Source organism: Bos mutus, chromosome 22 (genome assembly GCF_027580195.1).
Source record: "Bos mutus isolate GX-2022 chromosome 22, NWIPB_WYAK_1.1, whole genome shotgun sequence".
Lineage (NCBI taxonomy): Eukaryota > Metazoa > Chordata > Mammalia > Artiodactyla > Bovidae > Bos > Bos mutus.
Window position 1 is genome coordinate 40402957 of NC_091638.1, and position 27026 is coordinate 40429982.

Here is a 27026-nt window from a genome sequence, read left to right on the forward strand (position 1 = left end):
AGTTATGGAAGCAGTTTTCATATCTCTTATTGCTTTTCTCTAGGTGAATATTCCCCAGGTACTTCAGTTGTTCCTTATGTGAAGTTCAGAAGCCCCACTGTTCCGGTTGCCATCCTGTAGGTACTTTCTGATTTGGTCAGTCTTCTTCTTCATGACTTCTAGACTGAACTCTTGGTAAGATGTAAGTAATGGGGTAGAAAGGGACTTTTAATTCTCATGGTTTGTACTCCATATTTTTTAAAGTACTTCTAGGTTGTATTTACTTTAGAGCAGGTGCTAAAGGTCATTTCTGGTAGTTAATAGCCAAAGACAAAGAAAAAAACACAGGAAAACTCTGCCATACTAGTAGACTTACTTAGTCCTTGAGTTTGTAGGGCCAAATACAGTCTCAGTTATGCTAACACAAATTTTATTGATTTTGGATTCTGGGGATGGATTTTGAATTTGGAAAGAAAAATGGTCCAAATGTCACATTCTGGGGTTTAGTAGAAAGGGCAAGCGTTGCTTCTCTCCATTCCATTTTGTTCAATCCATGGAAAACAGTTGTATTTTTTAACAGATGTGAGTGATGATCCAGTACAATTTTTGCAAGAATGAATCAGAATTTTCATGACCAAGTGTTAGAGAAGAGAGTTTTTTTTCTTCTCAGTTTCTACCTGTTGTGGCCTGAAGTTGGTAACAGTGTTTTTTTTAAAATCCCATTTACCAACTACTTGTGTTAATTTTCATGTACTTGTACCCTGGACAAATTTATGCTATTGGTGTTGTATGTGCTGCAAGTTTCACTGCTGTCAAAACATGTTTTTAAAAATAACCCATAGGTTTTAACCAAGACAAATTAGATTTTTTTTTTTTAAAGTAAAATCCACCATAACATTTAGATCGGCAAGAAGATGTCATTTGACTAACTTTTGCCTGTACATAATGAGATAGGACCAAGGCATACTAGAGGCATACTAATGCTTTAATTTTTTTTCTTTTAATCAATTTTTTAAACTAGAGGTTAAAACAAGAAAAAGATAATAATTCTCAGGGGTGGACTCCATGGCTTCATTTATTCCATTATACTTCTGCCTCTTGAAGCCCAATTTGTTTGAAAGGAAACATTTTGTAGAGAAAGTCCTCTGCTTGGAATGCCTCCCCCTCACTCATTACTTGGCTACTATTTCTACCTGAGGTCTTAGCTTAAAGGTCTCTTCTACAGGATAACTTATTCTGACTGGTAAGACTGTTAGTTCTTGTTTTATAAGCCCCCTTGTACTTCATTTCAAAATTTCATTATATCAGTTTCAATCACCTTACTACAACTTGTCCTTTATTTCCAGACTGTAAACTCTATGAGGCAGGGGCTGTGTCTGTTTTCAACACTTTCCCTACATCAGTGTCTGGCCCATAGAAGATGCTTAGTGAATTTTTGTTGACTGGTGTTGACAAAAGTCATTTAAGGGCTTATGTGAAACAATAATTTTAACAATATTTGCATTTCTTTGTGTTTGTGTGTGTGTGCGCACGCACACCAAGCTAATAGCAATGAGCTCCTATTTAACTTTTTCTTTTTTGGGGGGTGGGGGTTGGGTACCACTGCATCAAATTACTGAAGTAGAAAGAACAGTTGACATTCTATTTTAAAGTGACCACGTATTTGACCCACTTCTTCTCTAGTAATGTCATCACGATTGTATCTCATTGCTGTGGGTTCTTGGAGGCTGACAGGCGGAACAAGTTGCTTCAGCTCACAGTCCTCATCTGTCATACAGAACAGCTTGCAGATTCTTATTATGTGAATGAAATATGAAGAGAGGGATATTTTTCTTCCTGGGCTATCAGAGTAATTGAAAGTAACCGTTTCAGGGCACAGGGGGACAATGCAGGAAAATAGACTGCTTTTGTGAAGGGCAGCTCATCGGCCCTCAGAACCACAGGCGTCGTGTCTCCAAGTGCAAAGGCTCTGGAAGCATTTTCTGTGATCAAAAGGCCCAGGATTCAACCAGAACATTTTTTCAGTAAGGAAGATGCTTTGGTTCATGTTACCACCCCTTAGTTGCCTGTTGAGATGCCACCACCATGGGCCTTTGGAAGTGTTTCCCACTGGACGCAGGACATAGGCTTTGTGTATTCTTTAGCCAGGGAAGAAAACCATTTAGTATTTACTATCCAGATCAATAAAGCATAGTAGAAAACTGGAAATGTGCTATGAAAAACCATTAACCAGAGAAATTCTATTGTTCCTGTTTTGGATCAGAAGAAATAATAACACTTGACTGCTCTTCTAGTCTGTGTTTTACAAGCTTGGTCCTGGTGCAACGGAATATCAGATAATACTGTGTCAACAACGCTTTGCCTTCTAAATCGTTGGTACTGTACATACAAATAAGCTCTGTAGAACAGTTTTAGTTCCCAGGAAGCTTCTTACTTAGCACTGGTCGAAAATACTAATGTACAAGGTACAGTTCAGCAGTCATTCACGTCATGACTTCGTTATATTTCAAGATAGCTTTCAAATCACTTAGTCGAATAAAACTCTAAAGTACTGTAACTGCCAGGTTGCTTTATCTAATTTATGAAACAGAGGCAAAGGAATCAACAATAACCCTCCATTTACCATTATTAGATTAGCTATTACTGAAACCGCAGAAAGTATATAACCCCTTACTTTGTGTTCACTTGAATTTGGTTATTAAGCTTTGATGGAACTTTCATTTAACCAAATGCCTTTGTTTACAGCAATAAGCATGTTAAATCTTTTGTGTTCTGAATTTGATATGACTGTTTTAGAACATGCCTCCTGCAAAGCCCTGTTAAAGTTACAGATTCTATTCATTTGTGTTCTGTCAAACATTATCAATTCAATCCGGTTAGGATCTTGTTTTTCTTCTTGACTTTAAGAAATGTATTTTTTTTTTTGCCATCAAGCTTCTACTTTTTCAAGAATATAATCAGGCATTAACAAACACAAAACTGCTTCTCAGAGAAGCTTCATAAAAATTGATTTTTCAAAATTAAATAAGTATCTGGTGGACTGAAAATGTTTTATACCTGATATTTTAAAGATATTTTGACTACTGCCAAAAGAAATCAATTCCTTCATGCTGTCTCCCTTGCGGATGCCGTCATATGCCACTGGGTTGTGTAGAGCATAGGCTCTGGGGGGAGGCAAACTTGAATTTGCACCTCGCCTCTTCCAGTTACTGCTTGTGACTTTGGACTTTGCCTATTAGGAAAACCAGGGAACTCTAATCATCCTTTCTTCAATATGTAATTGAGTTCATATCAGTACTATAGTGTTATACATGAGGGGATGTGTGTAAAGAACTCAAAAAACCTGATCTTTATTATAACTCGTATTTGTGTGTGTGTGTCCACACACTACATGTATGTTGTTGACTTGATTGAAACTTGCTGATTGTAAATTTGGTTATAATAATGAAAACGCTGTTCTCCTTTCAGGACTTAATGTTCCTATATCGTGACCATATCTAGAAGTGACATGGAGCATAGTTATCATTTTGGATCTATTCAGAGTTATAGCTTGAAGAGAGATCACTGTGGACGTGGCTACTTCACTTGCCGAGATTGGAAACAGATCCATATTCCAAAGACGTCTTTACTTTTAAAGTGAAACTTTATTTCAATTATTTTAAATTGATGTAAAAACTGAGTTAGAGAGTGTTTTAAATATGTGAAATAGAAATATACAACCTTTCCAATAAAAAGGGCTCCTGTTGACATTTGTTGTTGGTACACTTGAGGAGAAATTTCCATCCTCAACAGAACCATGTAAATTTGCTGAAAACCAATAGCAAACACTAGATCTCATAGCCTGACCTCCTATTACTCTGCTATGGATTACTGGTCAGGTGACATGGTGTGGATTTCTCCAAGCCCATATATACTACCCCAAAATGGTGGATATAAAGGAAAGTGTAGAAAGAGCAAGGCAATTAGAGAGAAGCTTAAAAGGTATGAGAAACAGATAAGTCAGTGAAAAACCATCTTATGTCTGCTTGAATAATGAGTCACAGGAAAATGAAAACTTCTTTAACTATGAAAGTTTCAGCAAGAAGAAAATGTTAGGCCTTCTTGGTGTTAGTTTAATGCAAAATAAGATAGCATTTAAGAAGACTCTGCTTCAGCATCATATTGACAGTGTCCCTCGCTTGAGTCAGGGATTGGGGACTTACTGAGACACACCATCTGGCAAAATAAGGAAGGCCAGTCTTGTGCCAACTGAAAAAGCTGCATCAGTTCCAACTCTTGTGTACTTTGCACATTACTGGTTGCCTTGCAAAACGTTTATCACTTTTTAATTAGGAAGGACTGAAGGAGCTTAGTACCCTGAAGAAAATGTCAACAGCCCAAAGAAAGAAAAACCATCCACTGGGTCATCAGAGGCAATAGGTGTTTCACTTTGAGCTCACAGGACAGTTTTGTACCAGAATCTTTGTTGAGGGGACATGTGTCCTTGGTGTGTCTGAGCAGAACTGGGGATCTGGTTTTTCTATTATTCTGACACTCTCCCCAACTTGTTTCTCCTGCAGCATGGCCAGGCCTTAAAAGCACATGCTGAGAGATCACCTCTGCTCTGCTTCTTGGCCTGTCATGTAAACTGTGGCCTGTCATGTTCATTAAAATGAAAATTTGTTGAATGGAATTTGCCCGACTGGCAGAATAGTTTAAATGTCAGATGTTGTTAGGCTGGGATATAAATATTATGTTTCTATTGTTAATTAATTGCAGCGCCTCAGTACCAGTGATCCAAAATTCAATTTAGTCTGCAATAGGCCTGTGGATAAGGGCCAGAGATAATGAATGCAGAGGGAAAAAATGTACTCAGAGTTTCCATTGTATCTGTCAAGGTCCTCTTAGAAAAATAGCAAATTTTGGTGTATCACTACAGTTCAAGAGGGGCAAAACAAGACAGAATTAAGAGTCATCGTCTTTTGAAGCCTCTCAAGTGTTCCTTACTGTTGCATCTTCCACTGTTCTAGCCCGAGTGTGTCCCAGCATCAGAAATCCCCAAAGCTGCCGGGCTCAGTCCCCTTTCTGTGTGACTCCCCCCCCGCCCCCCCCCCCATGCTGTTGTTTCCGCCTCTGAGTCTGTTGTTATGTTTCCAGCTCATTTCAGACTTGTAGAACTGAGCTCTCTTGTCCTGTAATCCTGCTCAATTCTCTTTGCAGTGTTCATTTTCTTCTCTTCCATTTACCATCAACCCTTCCTTTCTTTTTCTTTCTGTCCTTTATTTCGGTCCCCAGGCTCAACAGCCTGTCTGTCAAGTCTGCCATCGTTTGTTAAGATCATTTTGCTTCCAAATTGAGCTGGTGGCTGAATATCACTCAGAATACTGCTGCTTGAACTGTCTGCATTAGAAAGAGGAGCAGAAATCTTGCCGCTGGGGCCCAGACCTCAAAACTGACTGTTGCTGCAAAGCCCTGAGCCAGTGGGCATTTGTGACCACCATTCTCAACCAATATTTTGTTGAATACTTGCTGTGAGCATGGCATCTTACCCGGCCACCTCTCTGGGTTCCAAAGGCAAGTGGGTGTGCCAAGCAGAAGAGGACTAATTAAGACTTTGGAAGGCAGGGCCAATGTGGCCCAGTGGTCAGGGACCCTCATTTAATTCCTGGCATCCTGGTCTCTGCCAACCTCGTTCTGCCCCTGCAATTATGCCAGCCAAGAAGCTGGGAAGAGAAGATGAACTTTGGTCTGCTCTGAGTTTCCCGGTCCAGCAGTGTCTGTCAGATTAAAAACGAGAGGGAAGCAGGCCAGAGAATCTTCCAGATGGAGAGTTCAGAGGAGGGCACAACCAGACTCCCTCTCGGCAGTGACGTGGCCAGGCCATTCAAGCCTTGGGCCAGGAGCCAGGAGGAGGGCAAGCTGCCGCCTGACCCTGCAGTGGAGTGGAGTGGGGGCTGCCAGAACAGCCACCCCGGCTTTGGGTGGAGGTGCTAGCAAACCAGGCACATGCAGGCCACATGGTGGAAGCAGAGCATTTTATCCCGAGGACTGGCGGCTGTTTGGAGGTAGGGCCCTCCATTCTGGATTGCTCTTAAAGGATGAGTTCCCCAAGTCACGTAGATAGCTGCAAAACCAAATGGGGAATTGGTGTTCTCTAGCCTCTGTTTCTTCCTTTGGAATGAATCAGCCATGTAGGAAAGGTGACCTTAGATAGGCAGGAGGCATTCAGAGCAGCAGTGACCCTACATTCTTGGATGGACTTGCATGTGGACAGCAGTTTCAGGCAGCAGGGGTCTGGCGGAGACAGGGTGCACTGACACTCACTCCCCACACTTCTTGGTAGCATGATTTTGTAATGAGATTCTGTGTTCATTGAAAAGTATCCCGTATGGATACTTCAGGAATAGGGTTTTGCTCAAATGAGAACTGTTTTTTAGACTAAGGTCATCTGAGGTCTATGAAATGGAATAATAATGAATGAGGCTAAACACTGAATGTCTGGTTTAACCTTACTTAAAAGTTGATTATTTTAACGTTGCTTCTGTACAACCTTAGGGTCTCTCTGAGATGAACCTCTTTTTCTCCAATTCAGGTTCTTACAGTTCAGGAAGGGTTTGTGCTATTGGGAACAGAGCTATTTGACTTGAAATGTCATCTCATTCTAAGAAAACACACTGAGGCCACATTAGGGCATCCCTGTGCAAATGTCACATTGTCAGAGTGTCTCCTCCTAGGATTAAACTAGCCACGGTACCTCCAGCCCTGTCTTGTGGTCAGACAAATCCAGTGACTCCCCATAGCCAGGGCGCCGACCTGGCCAGGGTCATGCTCCCTGAGATCTCATGGAATTTGATTTGTCTCGAACTCTCTGAAAGTTAAGATGCTAATTATTGGTTGATTGGTATTCTGCTCCCCAGATGTCACCTAATGATTTTCCAGGGCTCATGCTACTTAGCAAATTTATTTTTCCAATGCCTAGCAAATATTACAGCATTGAACAAGTCCAGTGAGGAAGAGTTGTGTTATATTTTGTGTGTGTATGTGTTTGTGTGTGTCTCAGGCCATTGAAGTATAGACTTCTGTAGAGAGATACCTTTTCATCTTAAAAAAACCTAGAGTACAAATTGAGAAAATGAAAAAAGGGAACAAAAATAAAAAACTAAAGAATTTTCAGTCAGTTTTCAGTTTTAATAATAACACAAACATAATTTCTTAAAGCAAATTTCCTTAAGTGTTACATGCTTGATACTGTCCTGGAGGATGTGGATTCAACAAGTTACATGAAAGGTGTGGCCTGTATCAGCTGCGTATGAAAGGCTACTATATTCAGTGCTTTTGTTTAAGATAAAAATGAGGTACTGACAAAAAGAAAAGAAAAATGTGGTCTGTACCTTTGTTGAACTTAGAGTCTAATGGAAAAACTATCATGTACATTTTGACAGTATTGTTATCCGTGACAATAACAATAGTTCAAAAATCACTGCAGATGGTGACTGCAGCCATGAAATTAAAAGACGCTTACTCCTTGGAAGGAAAGTTATGACCAACCTAGATAGTATATTCAAAAGCAGAGACATTACTTTGCCAACAAAGGTCCGTCTAGCCAAGGCTATGGTTTTTCCAGTGGTCATGTATGGATGTGAGAGTTGGACTGTGAAGAAAGCTGAGCGCCGAAGAATTGATGCTTTTGAACTGTGGTGTTGGAGAAGACTCTTGAGAGTCCCTTGGACTGCGAGGAGATCCAACCAGTCCATTCTAAAGGAGATCGGTCCTGGGATTTCTTTGGAAGGAATGATGCTAAAGCTGAAACTCCAGTACTTTGGCCACCTCATGCCAAGAGTTGACTCATTGGAAAAAACCCTGATGCTGGGAGGGATTGGGGGCAGGAGGAAAAGGGGACGACAGAGGATGAAATGGCTGGATGGCATCACCGACTCGATGGTCGTGAGTTTCGGTGAACTCCGGGAATTGGTGATGGACAGGAAGGCCTGGTGTGCTGTGATTCATGGGGTCGCAAAGAGTCGGACATGACTGAATGACTGAACTGAACTGAATTGACAATTATCCATGTTAATGACAAAACTAAGGAATGGAGACTTCCCTGGTGGTCCATAGGCTAAGACTCCACACTCCCATTGCAGGGAGCCTGGGTTCCATCCCTGATCAGGGAACTAGAGCCTGTGTGCAGCTAAGAGTCCGCAGGCCACAAGTAAAGATGCTGCACACTCCCACATGTCACAAACAAATATGGAAGATCCCGCACATGCCACAACTATGTGTTTGCATGTCACAAGTTGCAACTAATGTTGCAAGTCCCCAAGTGCTGGACTTCCCAGGTGATCCAGAGGTAAGAATCTGCCTGCAAGTGCAGGGGACACATGTTCGATCCCTGATCTGGGAAGATCCCACATGCCTTGAGGCAACTAAGCCCACACACCACAACTACTGAGCTTGTGCTCTAGAGACTGCAAGCTGCAGTGAGAGGTCACGATGATGCACACTGCAATTAGAAAGTAGCCCCCACTTGCCACAACTACAGAAAGCCTATGAGAAGCAACAAAGACCCAGAGCAGCCATAATTAATTGAAAAGATCCCAAGAGCTGTAAGACCCAACATAGTCAAATAACCACAAATATTTTTTAAAAAACCCCAAAACTAAGGAATGTTCTGATCTCCCCTCTCAACTCTAAATATATCAGTTTCACAAATTCTGAAAATATAAGAAACACACACATATACATTGAAATAAAACTTCTGAGAATATATCTGAGAAGTGTCAGGTTTTGGGGATCTTTTCTGCTGTTTTTTGTGAGGGTTAAATCAGTATGGTAATGATGAGATGAGTCACTAAATTGTGTCTGACTCTTGTGACCCCATGGACAGTAGCCCATCAGGCTTCTCTGTCCATGGGATTTTTCCAGCAAGAATACTGGAGTGGGTTGCCATTTTTTTCTCCAGGGGACCCAGGAATTGAACCCGGGTCTCCTGCCTGCATTGTGGGCAGATTCTTTACCGACTGAGCTACCACTGAGCTAAATCAGTATGCAGATGCTCAAATAACTCCATATGTTTAAAATAATCATTTATCATCAGATAGTTTAACCAAGGCTATGTTTTCCAACTGCCTGGTTTTCACCAATATGTAGAAAATGGTTTAAGAATCTTCTCTTAGTTGAAAACTGACTGTCATTTGAAAGAATGTTGCAATAATTTGTCTGCAGTAACAGCTCACTGAACATAAGAACTGGAAACCAGGGCTGATTTATTCATTGTCTTCATTTATTCTTGTGTCTTCATTCTTGGGTGAACAGACTTCTTTCTTAGGTATGTACATAATTGTTAAAAGACTTAAAGGTCGATAACCAATCGCTTAATGTGGCAGTTGAGTTAGGTGAGGACTGTAGAATGCAACGGTGAAGGCAGATTGCTCCGTTCCAGGCAATGCTGCCTTAAGGAAGGTGCAACTGATGGTTCCCAGAGATAGGTTTTAATTGTAGGAAGATAAATCACAAACAAAAGAGGGTGTTGTTTTTTTTAATATTTGAGAAAAATGTTTCTTTAAATTCAGACCAGTTTTTAAGGGAGCTGGGGACTGGATAATGGAGTGAGGGGGCTTGGGGGTGATAAAGATTTTCTGGGAAGCTGTGTTTCATGGAAAAAGCAAGAGAGTTCCAGAAAAACATCTATTTCTGCTTTATTGACTATGCCAAAGCCTTTGACTGTGTGGATCACAATAAACTGTGGGAAATTCTGAAAGAGATAGGAATACCAGACCACCTGGCCTGCCTCTTGAGAAACCTATATGCAGGTCAGGAAGCAAGTTAGAACTGGACATGGAACAACAGACTGATTCCAAATAGGAAAAGGAGTACGTCAAGGCTGTATATTGTCACCCTGGTTATTTAACTTATATGCAGAGTACATCATGAGAAACGCTGGGCTGGAAGAAGCACAAGCTGGAATCAAGATTGCCGGGAGAAATATCAATAACCTCAGATATGCAGATGACACCACCCTTATGGCAGAAAGTGAAGAGGAACTAAAAAGCCTCTTGATGAAAGTGAAAGAGGAGAGTGAAAAAGTTGGCTTAAAACTCAACATTCAGAAAACTAAGATTCATGGCATCTGGTTCCATCACTTCATGGGAAATAGATGGGGAAACAGTGGAAACAGTGTCAGACTTTATTTTTTTGGGCTCCAAAATCACTGCAGATGGTGATTGCAGCCATGAAATTAAAAAACGCTTACTCCTTGGAAGGAAAGTTATGACCAACCTAGATAGCATATTGAAAAGCGGAGACATTACTTTGCCAACAAAGGTCCGTCTAGTCAAGGCTTTGGTTTTTCCAGTGGTCATGTATGGATGTGAGAGTTGGACTGTGAAGAAAGCTGAGTGCCAAAGAATTGATGGTTTTGAACTGTGGTGTTGGAGAAGACTCTTGAGAGTCCCTTGGACTGCAAGGCGATCCAACCAGTCCATTCTGAAGGAGATCAGCCCTGGGATTTCTTTGGAAGGAATGATGCTAAAGCTGAAACTCCAGTACTTTGGCCACCTCATGTGAAGAGTTGACTCATTGGAAAAGACTCTGATGCTGGGAGGGATTGAGGGCAGGAGGAGAAGGGGACGACAGAAGATGAGATGGCTGGATGTCATCACTGACTCGATGGTCGTGAGTTTGAGTGAACTCCGGGAGTTGGTGATGGACAGGGAGGCCTGGCATGCTGCGATTCATGGGATCACAAAGAGTTGGACACGACTGAGCGACTCAGAGAAGGCAATAGCACCCCACTTCAGTACTTTTGCCTGGAAAACCCCATGGACGGAGGAGCCTGGTAGGCTGCAGTCCATGGGGTCGCTAAGTCAGACACAACTGAGCAACTTCACTTTCACTTTCACTTTTCACTTTCACGCATTGGAGAAGGAAATGGCAACCCACTCCAGTGTTCTTGCCTGGAAAATCCCAGGGACGGGGGAGCCTGGTGGGCTGCCATCCATGGGGTCGCACAGAGTCAGACACGACTGACGCGACTTAGCAGCAGCAGCAGCAGCAGAGTGACTGAACTGAATTGATCCTCTGAAAAGCCACTAAGATAAATCAGTTGTGTTACTGGCCTGTGCCACTCTGCCTCCGTGATCATGTCTTTTAGGAGCAGCCAAACCCTAAACCTCTTTGGATCCATTTAAATCTAGTCTGTGTCTTGCAGGAGGTCACATGAAGGTTTCAGAGTCCACCTGCTCTAGAACAAAATGGGGATAAATTACATAGGAGGGGAGTGGGAGGTGTAAATGGGAGAAGGCGTTGTAGCTCCAGGTGAAAATGTTCTCATGGCCGTTAGAAGATTAGGTCCTTGAATTTTGGGGTCAAGACAAACATGGGAAAGAGAGGACAAGTTTGAGCAGATATGCTTGACTTTTGTCCAGGGATAAGTACTTTGGGCACTAGAATAAGTTTTCTGATCTTGACCTGTCCTACTTCAGATATCTAGCACAGGTATACAGACAAATGTTTGAGTATCAGAGATATACAAATGTTTGATATCAGAGTATACAAAAACTGTGGAGTCCACTGTGCAGGTGACTCTTGAACAACGAGGGCTTAGGGAGGCTGAGTGGTATATATTTGTGTATAACTATTGTCGGCCTTCTGTGAGTGTGTCTGTATCTGGGTTTCTGTGGATTCAATAACCATGGATCATGTAGTACTGTAGTACATACTTATTGAAAAAAAAAATCAATGTATAAATGGACCAATGCACTTCAAACACTTGTTCAAGGGTCAACTGTACTTGGCTATTCAACAAGTATTGGCTGACTGTCTGGTGCTAGTATAGAATCTGGGGCTCAGATTAGGTAGGCAGTGTGAGATTGGCTTGAATGATAAAAGCCATAGATTTTAAAGAGTTTAGACATTAATTAAGATCATAAAACATAAATACAGAACAAAGTAATAATTTAAGACAATAGGGACTTCCCTGGTTGTCTGGTGGCTTCCTTGCTCCCAATGCAGCGGGCCCAGCTTCCATCCGTGGTCAAGGAACTAGAACCCATACGCCACGACTAAGATTTCGCATGCCATAACTAAAGATACTGTGTGCCATAGCTAAGACCCAATGCAGTCAAATAAATTAAAAAAAAAAAAAAAACAACTTTAAGAAAGCATGCGTGCCTACTGTGAGGCACTATATGATTAAGGTGAGAACAAAGCTCTGTTTTAAGACCAGTCCCACCTCCTGGCCCTTTACCTTTCTGGGAACGAGCCCTGTATCAGCTATTCTTTCTCACTCTTCTGCTTTCAGCCTCGTGATCTCAACCAGATCTTCTCATCACCTTGACACCTGCTCAGCCGGTACAGTTTACAGACAGTGCAGAGAAACCCTCTTTGAGTCCTTTGTCCTCCTCTAGATGCTACTTTCTTGCCTGCCCTTCATATCTGAATGTGCCTAATACTGTCCTTACTCACTCTTCATTTTAATGATTTCCACTTGTCTCTTAACCGATTCCAAACTGAATTCTGTCTCAGATCACAAAACAGTTCTCATTTCAGTTCCTCAGTGACCTTCACATTGTAAAAGGGGTGGAGCTGGCATGAAGCTGTGAGGGTGAGAGGCGTTAGCATGCGACTTTCTGTGCGAGACCAATATCGCGAGACAGTTTGCATGAGACCCTTCTGTGTGACCGTTAGTGGGAGACCGTTAGCGTGGCAGAGTTCTTGTTCAGTCAGCCTGACAGTGGTCCTCGGGACAGAGAGTGTGGTGGGCAGTGGGTCTCTGCCTTCTCCCCAAGGCCTTCCCGAACCTGACCTTGTCGGAGGTGAGCTGAGGGACAGACCCAGGGCTGCGTCTCGCAGAACTCCAGACCTCTCATCACAGCCGCCCACTGGAAGCAGTGGCGGCTTTGGAAGCGCCCAGGCCTTGAAGCAGCAGTGAATCTCTTCCCCCATCCCCTCTCCCCGCTGTGACAGATGGCAGTGGAGGGCCATCACCACAGGTTGCTGTACTTGGAGGCTGCAGCAACTGGAGACTGCCATGAGGGTAACAGCTTCAACCCAGCCACCATTTTGTGATGAGACTCACGTCACATGTAGAGGCCACCAGAGGTATTCAGCTGATGGCCCCAGCTACGGCCTCAGCTAACCCTCAGCACCTGGCTGACGCTTGAGGGAATGAACCTTCAGATGATTCCATGCCCCAGTTTTCAGGTCTTCCACCTGAGGCCTCAGGCATTGTCGCATCAGAATTCTTGTTCCCTAGAAACCATAATAGATATTAAATGATTATTATGAAGTCATTTTAAGTAGTTTGAACTGAATCAATACAGAGCCAATGCAAATACCTATTCTATTATTGCTAACTTGTACTTTGCCGAATATTAACTAATTTCTACCAACTTTCTTTCAGTTCCTATTTGCTTGGTGTGTAGTTTTCTATACTTTTCCTTTCAAAATCTCTGTTTTAGATGTGTTTCCTACAAACATCAGATAGCAAGGTTTTTAAACATTCATTTTGAAAAGAAATTATTTTAATAGATACATTTAGTCTGCTTTCTCTGATTACTGACATGTTGAAACTTATTTTACAGGCCCGTTTGTTGTTGGGCTGGTCCTGACATTTGTGTTTTCTATTTACTGTGCTTTCCTTTGCTTCTTTCTCCATTCTATTCCAATTTTCTAAAAAAAGAGAATTGGTTGTGTTTTCTATTCTCTAGATTGTTCCCTTCACTGGTTTGAATGTTTCTTTTCTTTTGATGATTGCTCTTATGTGTTTTAAAACTGTGAAATATAATATGCATATAAAATAATTTTTGAAAATGTATATCTGCAGTTTAAAGACAATAATAAGCCAAACATCCAGATACCACTCCCCAAGCCAAGAAGTAGAGCATTGTCACATTCCAGAATCCTTTTAGAGAATTCCATCCTTACAAACTCTTCCCTTGCTCTCAAGATAAATATAGCCTGAATTCTGTATACATCATTCATTCTCTTGCTTTTCTTCATAGTTTTTGCCACTGTCATGTTGTATTTCAAAACAAGATAGTATTTATTTTTGTCCTTTTGAACATTTTATATGTGGAATAATATATACAGTCTTCTGTGACATGTTTCTTTTGTTTTACACCATAATTTTGAGGGCATACATGTTGATGTCTGTAACTGGTTCATTGATTTCTTGAAGCTGTATAATATTCCATTGTAAGAATCTGTACAAATGTAAATATGTTTATTCACTGAGATGTTTCCATTGTCTTCAGTGTCTCTTGGCATCCTAACATTGATGATCTAAACATTTCTCTTTAAGCATATATGAAAGGATATCTTTGGTTATGTACACAGAGAAAGAAATGCCAATATTCCTTAACAAGTTCATCAGTAGCTTTAATGCATATCTTTAGCAACCGAATCAGAATCTCTTGCTCCTAAACAATTCATCCTCTGCTCCTTTGTTGTGTATAATTCCAGCCAACCATTTGTGCATGCTCAGTCACTTCAGAAGTGTCCAGCTCTTTGTGACCCTGTGGACCTCAGCCCTCCAGGCTCCTCAGTCCATCGGATTTTCTAGGCAAGAATATGGGCGTGTGTTGCCATACCGTCCTCCAGGGGATCTTCCCTACCCAGTGATCGAACCCGCGGCTCCTGTGGCTCCTGCACTACGGGAAGATTCTTCACTTATTTCATCTTATTTGAAAACCCTTAAAACTGGTTGTTATTATAGGTTTTTTTTTTTTTACAACCAGTCCTTATTAATTATTATCCAATATCCATTATTTGTTATTGAATTTACTAGTTTTACCACCATACATGCTAATATAATTTGGTGAGCATTGCTTTTTGTTCCTCTTTCCTTCCTACTGAAATCAATTCCTTCGTATTCAAGGATATCTTTTAGTATTCCTCTCAGCAAAAGTAAACTGCTGTGAGCAGGAAACAACTTTTTTTTTTTTTTGAAAAATAACCTAGCTGTCATTGTTGAATGATAATCGGTTTAGCATGGCTATAGAGTTTTCCCTGAACTTTTTTCCTTTTGGAACTTAAGACACGTTATTTCACTGCTGCCTTGCTGGGGTTTTTTTGTCATTCATGATTATTTTATGCAAGACAAGGTATTCAAGCAAGTGGAGCCTAGTTTCACAGAAACTGGGAGGCAGGTTGTTCTCACTGGTTCACTTTAAGGCTTTCTTTCTATCTCCGGTGCTCTGATTTCCTTCTATTTTATCTACCGGTAGATTTGCTTTCATTTAGCTTGTTGAGGTCTTGGTATGCTCTTTTCAAGAGGATTCATATCTTTCATTCTAGAAAATCTACACTTTTTTTTTCATATTGATCTTATCTCTTTCTTTTAAGCTATACTGTACTTTGTTAAGCATTTCTTTTTTTTTTTTTTATTTTTAAAAAAAAATCACATGCTCCCCATCCTGAACCCTCCTCCCTCCCAACCTCCCCATACCATCCCCCTGTGCCTTCCCAGCGCACCAGCCCCAAGCATCCAGCATCGTGCACTGAACCTGGACTGGCATCTCGTTTCATACATGACATTTCACATGTTTCAATGACATTCTCCCAAATCTTCCCACCCTCTCCCACAGAGTCCATAAGACTGTTCTATACATCAGTGTCTCTTTTGCTGTCTCGTACACAGGGTTATCGTTACCATCTTTCTAAATTCCATATACATGCGTTAGTATACTGTATTTATGTTTTTCCTTCTGGCTTACTTCACTCTGTATAATAGTCTCCAGTTTCATCCACCTCATTAGAACTGATTCAAATGTATTCTTTTTAATGGCTGAGTAATACTCCATTGTGTATATGTACCACAGCTTTCTTATCCATTCATCTGCTGATGGACATCTAGGTTGCTTCCATGTCCTGGCTATTATAAACAGTGCTGCGATGAACATTGGGGTACACGTGTCTCTTTCCCTTCTGGTTTCCTCAGTGTGTATGCCCAGCAGTGGGATTGCTGGATCATAAGGCAGTTCTATTTCCAGTTTTTAAGGAATCTCCACACTGTTCTCCATAGTGGCTGTACTAATTTGCATTCCCACCAACAGTGTAAGAGGGTTCCCTTTTCTCCACACCCTCTCCAGCATTTATTATTTGTAGACTTTTGGATCGCAGCCATTCTGACTGGTGTGAAATGGTACCTCATAGTGGTTTTGATTTGCATTTCTCTGATAAAGAGTGATGTTGAACATCTTTTCAAGTGTTTGTTAGCCATCTGTATGTCTTCTTTGGAGAAATGTCTATTTAGATCTTTGGCCCATTTTTTGATTGGGTCATTTATTTTCTAGAGTTGAGCTGTAGGAGTTGCTTGTATATTTTTGAGATTAGTTGTTTGTCGGTTGCTTCATTTGCTATTATTTTCTCCCATTCTGAAGGCTGTCTTTTCACCTTGCTAATAGTTTCCTTTGATGTGCAGAAGCTTTTAAGTTTAATTAGGTCCCATTTGTTTATTTTTGCTTTTATTTCCAATATTCTGGGAGGTGGGTCATAGAGGATCCTGCTGTGATGTATGTCAGAGAGTGTTTTGCCTATGTTCTCCTCTAGGAGTTTTATAGTTTCTGGTCTTATGTTGAGATCTTTAATCCATTTTGAGTTTATTTTTGTATATGGTGTTAGAAAGTGTTCTAGTTTCATTCTTTTACAAGTGGTTGACCAGATTTCCCAGCACCACTTGTTAAAGAGATTGTCTTTAATCCACTGTATATTCTTGCCTCCTTTGTCAAAGATAAGGTGTCCATATGTGCGTGGATTTATCTCTGGGCTTTCTATTTTGTTCCATTGATCTATATTTCTGTCTTTGTGCCAGTACCATACTGTATTGATAACTGTGGCCTTGTAGTAGAGCCTGAAGTCAGGTAGGTTGATTCCTCCAGTTCCATTTTTCTTTCTCAAGATCGCTTTGGCTATTCGAGGTTTTTTGTATTTCCATACAAATTGTGAAATTATTTGTTCTAGCTCTGTGAAGAATACTGTTGGTAGCTTGATAGGGATTGCATTGAATGTATAAATTGCTTTGGGTAGTATACTCATTTTCACTATATTGATTCTTCCAATCCATGAACATGGTATATTTCTCCATCTATTAGTGTCCTCTTTGATTTCTTTCACCAGTGTTTTATAGTTTTCTATATATAGGTCTTTAGTTTCTTTAGGTAGATATATTCCTAAGTATTTTATTCTCTTCGTTGCAATGGTGAATGGAATTGTTTCCTTAATTTCTCTTTCTGTTTTCTCATTATTAGTGTATAGGAATGCACGGGGATTTCTGTGTGTTGATTTTATATCCTGCAACTTTACTATAATCATTGATTAGTTCTAGTAATTTTCTGGTGGAGTCTTTAGGGTTTTCTATGTAGAGGATCATGTCATCTGCAAATAGTGAGAGTTTTACTTCTTCTTTTCCAATTTGGATTCCTTTTATTTCTTTTTCTGCTCTGATTGCTGTAGCCAAAACTTCCAAAACTATGTTGAATAGTAATGGTGAAAGTGGGCACCCTTGTTTTGTTCCTGACTTTAGAGGAAATGCTTTCAATTTTCACCATTGAGGATAATGTTTGCTGTGGGTTTGTCATATATAGCTTTTATTATGTTGAGGTATGTTCCTTCTATTCCTGCTTTCTGGAGAGTTTTTATCATAAATGGGTGTTGAATTTTGTCAAAGGCTTTCTCTGCATCTATTGAGATAATCATATGGTTTTTGTTTTTCAATTTGTTAATGTGGTGTATTACATTGATTGATTTGCGGATATTGAAGAATCCTTGCATCCCTGGGATAAAGCCCACTTGGTCATGGTGTATGATCTTTTAATGTGTTGTTGGATTCTGATTGCTAGAATTTTGTTTAGGATTTTTGCATCTATGTTCATCAGTGATATTGGCCTATAGTTTTCTTTTTTTGTGGCATCTTTGTCAGGTTTTGGTATTAGGGTGATGGTGGCCTCATAGAATGAGTTTGGAAGTTTACCTTCCTCTGCAATTTTCTGGAAGAGTTTGAGCAGGATAGGTGTCAGCTCTTCTCTAAATTTTTGGTAGAATTCAGCTGTGAAGCCGTCTGGACCTGGGCTTTTGTTTGCTGGAAGATTTTTGATTACAGTTTCAATTTCCATGCTTGTGATGGGTCTGTTAAGGTTTTCTATTTCTTCCTGGTCGAGTTTTGGAAAGTTATACTTTTCTAAGAATTTGTCCATTTCTTCCTCGTTGTCCATTTTATTGGCATATAATTGTTGATAATAGTCTCTTATGATCCTTTGTATTTCTATATTGTCTGTTGTGATCTCTCCACTGTCATTTCTAATTTTATTGATTTGATTTTTCTCCTTTGTTTCTTGATGAGTCTGGCTAATGGTTTGTCAATTTTATTTATCCTTTCAAAGAACCAGCTTTTGGCTTTGTTGATTTTTGCTATGGTCTCTTTTGTTTCTTTTGCATTTATTTCTGCTCTAATTTTTAAGATTTCTTTCCTTCTACTAACCCTGGGGTTCTTCATTTCTTCCTTTTCTAGTTGTTTGAGGTGTAGAGTTAGGTTATTTATTTGACTTTTTCTTGTTTCTTGAGGTGTGCCTGTATTGCTATGAACTTTCCCCTTAGGACTGCTTTTACTGTGTCCCACAGGTTTTGGGTTGTTGTGTTTTCATTTTCATTCGTTTCTATGCAAATTTTGATTTCTTTTTGATTTCTTCTGTGATTTGTTGGTTATTCAGCAGCGTGTTGTTCAGCCTCCATATGTTGGAATTTTTAATAGTTTTTCTCCTGTAATTGAGATCTAATCTTACTGCATTGTGGTCAGAAAAGATGCTTGGAATGATTTCTATTTTTTTGAATTTACCAAGGCTAGCTTTATGGCCCAGGATGTGATCTATCCTGGAGAAGGTTCCATGTGCGCTTGAGAAAAAGGTGAAATTCATTGTTTTGGGATGAAATGTCCTATAGATATCAATTAGGTCTAACTGGTCTATTGTATCGTTTAAAGTTTGTGTTTCCTTATTAATTTTCTGTTTAGTTGATCTATCCATAGGTGTGAGTGGGGTATTAAAGTCTCCCACTATTATTGTGTTATTGTTAATTTCTCCTTTCATACTTATTAGCATTTGTCTTACATACTGCGATGCTCCCGTGTTAGGTGCATATATATTTATAATTGTTATATCTTCTTCTTGGATTGATCCTTTGATCATTATGTAGTGACCTTCTTTGTCTCTTTTTTCCACAGCCTTTGTTTTAAAGTCTATTTTATCTGATATGAGTATTGCTACTCCTGCTTTCTTTTGGTCCCTATTTGCATGGAAAATCTTTTTCCAGCCCTTCACTTTCAGTCTGTATGTGTCCCCTGTTTTGAGGTGGGTCTCCTGTAGACAACATATGTAGGGGTCTTGTTTTTGTATCCATTCAGCCAGTCTTTGTCTTTTGGTTGGGGCATTCAACCCATTTACGTTTAAGGTAATTACTGATAAGTATGATCCCGTTGCCATTTACTTTATTGTTTGGGGTTCGAATTTATACACCATTTTTGTGTTTCCTGTCTAGAGAATATCCTTTAGTATTTGTTGTAGAACTGGTTTGGTGGTGCAGAATTCTCTCAGCTTTTGCTTATCTGAGAAGCTTTTGATTTCTCCTTCATACTTGAATGAAATCCTTGCTGGGTACAATAATCTGGGCTGTAGGTTATTTTCTTTCATCATTTTAAGTATGTCTTGCCATTCCCTCCTGGCTTGAAGAGTTTCTATTGAAAGATCAGCTGTTATCCTTATGGGAATTCCCTTGTGTGTTATTTGTTGTTTTTCCCTTGCTGCTTTTAATATTTGTTCTTTGTGTTTGATCTTTGTTAATTTGAGTAATATGTGTCTTGGGGTGTTTCGCTTGGGTTTATCCTGTTTGGGATTCTCTGGGTTTCTTGGACTTGGGTGATTATTTCCTTCCCCAGTTTAGGGAAGTTTTCAACTATTATCTCCTCAAGTATTTTCTCATGGTCTTTCTTTTTGTCTTCTTCTTCTGGAACCCCTATGATTTGAATGTTGTAGCGTTTAATATTGTCCTGGAGGTCTCTGAGATTGTCCTCATTTCTTTTAATTCGTTTTCTTTTATTCTCTCTGATTCATTTATTTCTACCATTCTATCTTCTAATTCACTAATCCTATCTTCTGCCTCTGTTATTCTACTATTTGTTGCCTCCAGAGTGTTTTTAATTTCATTTATTGCATTATTCATTGTATATTGACTCTTTTTTTTTCTTCTAGGTCCTTGTTAAACCTTTCTTGCATCTTCTCAATCCTTGTCTCCAAGCTATTTATCTGTGATTCCATTTTAATTTCTAGATTTTGGATCAATTTCACTATCATTATTCGGAATTCTTTATCAGGTAGATTCCCTATCTCTTCCTCTTTTGTTTGGTTTGGTGGGCATTTATCCTGTTCCTTTATCTGCTGGCTATTCCTCTGTCTCTTCATCTTGTTTAAATTGCTGAGTATGGGGTGTCCTTTCTGTATTCTGGCAGTTTGTGGAGTTCTCTTTATTGTGGCTATTCCTCACTGTGTGTGGGTTTGTACAGGTGGCTTGTCAAGGTTTCCTGGTTAGGGAAGCTTGTGTCAGTGTTCTGATGGGTGGAACTGGTCCAGGTGTCCACTGTCATCCTCAGGCAGTCCTTGGGCTGGTGGGATGGGATGACCTCGGGCTTGTTTTTCCATGAGATAAAAGGGCTCGTGCAGGATCACGAAGGCAGCTTGACGTGAACCTAAGAAACATGTGTTCAAAGTCTCTGGGTTTTGTTTTTCTCCTTGTCTCAATGCAAACAAATTTTAACATCACTGCAACCATTTAAACTGCATGGGCCCAGGACGCAAGAGTGGCTCCTCTCTTGCTCTCTGTGCGTCCCACACGTGAATCATATGGACTTCCCCTATGCCCACTCACACTTTGTTAAGCATTTCTATGTGGTTGGAGTAGAAAGGGATACTGCTTAATCTCTGTGCTGTTAGACCATAAATCTCTCAGGTTTTATAAAATGTATTTTGTTTTATCTAGTCTTCCCCAAATTATGTTTCTTTCAACACTATTTCAATCCACATAGCCTAGGGGGAAGGAGAAATTAAAAAAAAATTTTTTTATGGAAGGATAATTGCTTTACAATTTTGTGCTGCTGCTGCTGCTGCTAAGTCACTTCAGTCGTGTCCGACTCTGTGCGACCCCATAGACGGCAGCCCACTAGGCTCCCCCGTCCCTGGGAGTCTCCAGGCAAGAACACTGGAGTGGGTTGCCATTTCCTTCTCCAATGCATGAAAGTGAAAAGTGAAAGTGAAGTCGCTCAGTCGTGTCCGACTCTTAGCGACCCCATGGACTGCAGCCCACCAGCCTCCTCCATCCATGGGGTTCTCCAGGCAAGAGTACTGGAGTGGGGTGCCATTGCCTTCTCCGCAATTTTGTGCTGGTTTCTATCTATCAAGTATCAACATGACTCAGCCACAGGTATGCATATGTCCCCTCCTTGAACCTCCCTCCCATCTCCTACCCCATCCCACCCCTCAACATTGTAACAGAGCACTGGGTTGAACTCCCTGTGTCACAGAGCAAATTCCCACTGGCTATCTATTTTACATATGGTGGTGTATATATTTCCATGCTACTCTTTTTAGTCATCCCATCCTCTCCTTCCCCTACTGTGTCCACAAGTCTGTTCTCTGTGTCTGCCTCTTCATTGCTGCCCTGAGAAGGCAATGGCACTCCACTCCAGTACTCTTGCCTGGAAAATCCTATGGATGGAGGAGCCTGGCGGGCTACAGTGCGTGGGGTTGCTAAGAGTCGGACACGACTGAGCGATTTCAGTTTCACTTTTCACTTTCATGCATTGGAGAAGGAAATGGCAACCCACTCCAGTGTTCTTGCCTGGAGAATCCCAGGGACAGGGGAGCCTGGTGGGCTGCCGTCTATGGGGTCGCACAGAGTCGGACACGACTGAAGTGACTTAGCAGCAGCAGCAGTACCATCCTTCTAGATTCCATACACATGCGTTAATATACAATATTTGTCTTTCTCTTTCTGACTTACTTCACTCTGTACAATAGGCTCTAGGTTCATCCACCTCATTAGGGCTGACTCAAATGCATTCTTTTTATAGTTGAGTAATATTCTGTTATATATATTTACCACAATTTTTTCTTCTAGTTTTTTAAAAACTTTTTAAATTGAAGGATAATTAGTTTATAATATTGTGTTGGTTTATGCCATACATCAACATGAATCAGCCGTAGGTATACATATGTCTCCTCCCTCTTGTACCTCCGTGCTTCTTGCCTTCCTTTCCCACCCCTCTAAGTTGTCACAAAGCCCCGGTTTGAGTTTTCTGAATCACATAGCAAATCCCCACTGGCCATCTATTTTACATATGGTGATGTATATGTTTCCATGCTTCTCTCTCCATTTGCCTCACCCTTTTCTTCCCGCACTGTGTCCATAAGTCTGTTCCCTCTGTCTTCATCTCCATTGCTGCCCTGGAAATAGGTTCGTCAGTGCCATCTTTCTAGATTCCATATTATGCATTAATATATGATATTTGTTTTTCTTTCTGACTTACTTCACTCTATAATAGGCTCTAGGTTCATCCACCTCATTAGAACTGACTCAAATGCCTTGCTTTTCACGGCTGAGGAATATTCCATTGTATATATATACCACAGCTTCCCTATCCATTCATCTGTTGATGAGCATCTTGGTTCCTTCCTTGTCCTAGCTATTATAAAAAGTACTGTGCAATGAATATTGGGGTACATGTGTCTCTTTTAATTGTGGTTTTTCTTGGGGGTACATGCCCTGTAGTGGGATTGTTAGGGCATTTGGTACTTCTATTCCTATTATTTTAAGAAATCCCCATACCGTTTTCCATAATAATTGTTATCAATTTACATTCCCCCAACAGTGCAAAAGACTTCCTTTTTCTCCAAATCCTCTCCAGTATTTATTGTTTGTAGATTTTTTAAAATGATAGCCTTTCTGACTGGTGTGAGGTTATACATAACTGTAGTTTTGATTTGCATTTCTCTAATAGTGAACAATATTGAGCATCTTTTCATGTGTTTGTTGACCATCTGTATGTGGAAGGAGAAATTTTGATGTTCTATAGAGGCATCTTATCTCCTGCATTAACAATCTAAAGTTTATATTGTAGCCCCCAATCTGGCCTTGTTCTTTGGTGGTCATGCATCTGCGATGATGGTTTCTATGGTTTGATGGGGGCTGTGAAGAAAAATAGCCCAGTAGGGCCTGAAGCAGTTACTTAGGACACTGAAGGGAAAAAAAAGAAACATGAGAAAACCATGGAGTTGTTGACCGTTCCCAGTTGCTGCACCTTGAGAGACGTTAGGACCTAGACACAAATGAGGGGAATAGGCATATCCTATTTTTTTTTTTTAATACAGAGTGATCTCTCTTTTAAAAAAGTATTTATTTAGTTGGCTACACTGGGTCATAGTTCCAGCATGTGGAATCTTTAGTTGCAGCATGCAAACTCTTAACTGTGGCGTGTGGGATCTACTTCCCTGACCAGGGATGGAACCTGTGCCCCCTGCACTGGGAGCTCAGAATCTTAGCAACTAGGTCACCGTTTACTTATTTATTTGTAATAAAAAAAAAATCTCTTTACTTTTTTGGCTATGGTGGGCCTTTGCTGCTGCATGTGGGCTTTCTCTAGTTGCAGCGAGCAGGGGCTACTCTTTGTCATGTGTAGGCTTCTCATTGTGGTGGCTTCTCTTGTTTCGAAGCACAGGCTGTAGCCGCTCAGGTTTCGGTAGTTGCAGCACATGGACTCGGTAGTTGTGGCTCGCAGGCTCTAGAGGGCTGGCTCAGTGGTCGTGTTGCATGGGCTTAGCTGCTCTGCGGCATGTGGGATCTTCCCAGAACAGGGATCGAACTGGTATTCGATATTGCAAGGCATGTTCTTAACAATTGCACCACCAGGGAAGCTCCACCATTTATTTTTAATTATGGAATCAACGTATGAGCAATGGTGGACCATTATAGAACCAGCCCTTGAAACCTTAAATTCTTACTCCTGTTTAGCAGCTGTGCTTTACCACCTTTCCTATCATGTTGACTTGTGTGCAGTTAGTGCATTGTTTTGGTCACAGGCAGCTTAATTTAACATGTCTAGATTTGATTTGAAAATGCCAAATGTAGCTTACTTTGTTTTGTGAGTTTCTCTCTACTGAGAGAAGGCTACACTCTTATCTTGAGAAAGGAGGATTGTATGTGTAAGCTTGCACACATATACTCATAGAGGGAAGTGGTGAGGTCTGGTTTGGGAGGGCCATGCATCTTGTATGGCTCAGTGCTAAAGAGTCTGTATGCAATGCCAGAGACGCAGAAGATAGAGGTTCTATCCTTGGGTAGGGAAGATTCCCTGGTGGAGGAAATGGCTACCCACTTCAGTGTTCTTGCTGGAAAAACCCCATGGACACTGGAGCCTGGTGGGCTACAGTCCATGGAGTTGCAAAAAGCCAGACATGACTGAGCAACTAACACATACACCTCATATAAAGGGAAGAGGCTATTCCAAGTAAAACTTCCAGGGAAATGGAAATTGAGTGTGCAGGAAAGATGGTGCTAAATAATACAAAATGCTTGGTCAAATCAAGTGTGCTGCATAATGTTTGATTTGATTTTCATCTCCTCACTTTATAAGGCTTCTGTTGAGAAGTTCACTCCCTTCTGTTAAGGACTTCATACCTCCAAAGGTTAGACTGTAGATTTGGCCAGGTTTGTGTGAGTCAATCCTGGGTGGATGTGTGTGCTGTTTTCAGTTTACAACCTTGTCTCTCATTGGCCTTTTGTGCAGGAGGTATGAGGCACGAATATTATTAGTGGTTTATTTGGCTAGCATCATGTATAATGGCATATGGAAATTCTACTTAGAGACATGGAGAGAAAACGTTTGCTGTTCTACTCGCAGATAACTCAGTGCTTTTGTTTTTATCTCTTTGTAGCTTTGAAGCTCAGCAAAGAAGGGAAATCCATTGAGAACAGTCTGTAAAGGTAAGTGTATTTATTACATGGCCTTGACAAACATTGCCTTTACAACATTGATTTTTCTTTTATTCAGAGATTTAAACACTCGGATTAAAGATATAGCTGACAGGACAACTTCCTTAACCACCTGCTTGTCCTCCCTCACAGGCAAAAGTGCTGAGCAATAGTTAGAAGGGAGAAGGAGGAAATAAAATGATGTGCTGAGGGTGGCCAAATGCAATTGTATGCTTGCTGACTTTTGCTTTCTTCTCAGCAGTTAAGACATTCCAGTGGCACTAAGTTTACTAAGATTAATGCTAGATGGAAAAAGAATGCACTTGTACCACTTCTGGTCAATAGTTAAGTAAAACCAGCTGGCCGAATAAAGCATTTAAGATAAAATGCAAAGTGGCATTTCAATTGGGTTGCATGAGATTTATCATGAAAGTCAGATGTGCTGTTGTGTAGAGGAGCTAGTTTTGTAGAAAGGAGAAAGCCAGCCAGTTTGGTGTAGCTAATTTCGTTCCCCCCGGTCACAGTGGACACTAACTGAGTTACAGGAAATGAACTTCCAAGTTCAAAGCAATGGAGAAAGTACCTACTCAGCCTCCTGTGAAACATTACAATCGAGTTGGTTTTTACATGGAAAAATGTAATTGTTTCCTCTTTCCTAGGTATATTTATAAGCATACTTCTGTACAGCATTATTCTTTGATTCATTGTTTAATTTCTGTTCTGCATGAAGTATTTTAATTTAAAGAATTCATTCTGGGGAATTATAGGGCTGCAGTTTCATCAAGAGTCTTTGGTGGCCAGGGTGAAATATGCCATAATTTTACATTTGTTTTCATCATCAATTATGTTTTTGACAATTACAGGTTTTTTCCTGTCATTTTTATTACAGCAATCATAACCATGACCATTTTAGTTCAAGTTGGAAAAGCCATTTTGATTTACCTTATACTTTAAGTTATTCCTAACTTTGTGACAAATCTACCTCTGGAGCTGATTTTTAAATGTTTATTTTGAGGGCAATTTTACAGGGAAATTGGAGAAAATCCCTTTTGAATAATCAAAACGTGAGCTATAAAAATACTCTTTTGAGGGTTGTTTGCTTTGGGATGACTAAACTCAAACGCATGACAGCTGGTTGGCTTGGGATTTTTCTGTCATGGTTGGCCATCTTAAGATATAGATGATTCTTATTTTCAGCCATGTAACTTACATGTCTCTGGACCACTGAGCCACATCTTGGAAAAAAGCTGTATTTGATAGATTTTAGAAATAAATTCTCATAAATTGTTGAAGTTAGTGATGCTGTAGCAGCCTTCAGAACCTTGCGATCTTTAGCTACAGTTATGGTGCTCTCTTTCTTCCTGGAAAATGTTTTCACAATGGTATAGTTTTATTTCCTCTACTCTCAGTGAAAACCTTTTGTTATTCTGCTATTCTGGAGTCAGGCATAGATTTAGTTCTGGTTTGACTTTCATGAGTTATTGGACCATGTGCAAATTATTCACCTGCTCTGTGTCTCAGTTTCTTAGTTTGTGAAATGGGCATAATAATACTATTTTACTCCTAAAGCGGTTGTGGAGATTAAATGAATTATTATGTGTTGAGGGCTTGGAACAGGTCCTGGTCCATGATAAGGACTCAAGAGCTATTAGCTGCTGCTGCTCTTGTGAATATTACTGTCATCATCATCATCATGTGCATCCTCATGAATTTATTCTTTAGGTGTTTTGAGGTGTCTGTTCTCTTTGGAAGTGTCAGGATAACGTTTTGAAAACTATCATGTTGTTACTAAAGAAGGGTGAATTCTGCTTTGGCTTTAGGAGTGGAGTGAAAAGATAACTTTTGGTTAATAAGACAAGTGAGGCCTCTGTAAGTAAACAGTTGAAGTTTTGTAGACATGAGGGTAATCACTGTCTTTGGCTGTGTGTGGGCAGCTACTAACTAATATAGTCTTAAGAAGCGAGTGATCTCTTGCTACCTAGTTACATGTAGGCATTTTTGAAGAAAGCCTTGGTAAGTTTAGACGACTTCTTTGCTCCTCCCCCTTTTTGTTTCTGGAT

General features: G+C 40.4%; 1 long non-coding RNA gene across 4 annotated transcripts in view; it reads left to right on the forward strand.

The window, feature by feature from the left end:
* Positions 1 to 27026, forward strand: part of LOC138984687 (uncharacterized) — a 583105-nt gene that overhangs the window by 20805 nt on the left and 535274 nt on the right. For all 4 annotated transcript variants that reach the window (XR_011461950.1, XR_011461951.1, XR_011461953.1 and 1 more), the window contains exon 2: positions 24930 to 24978. This is a non-coding gene — a long non-coding RNA (uncharacterized lncRNA). The remainder of the gene's footprint in view (positions 1 to 24929; positions 24979 to 27026) is intronic.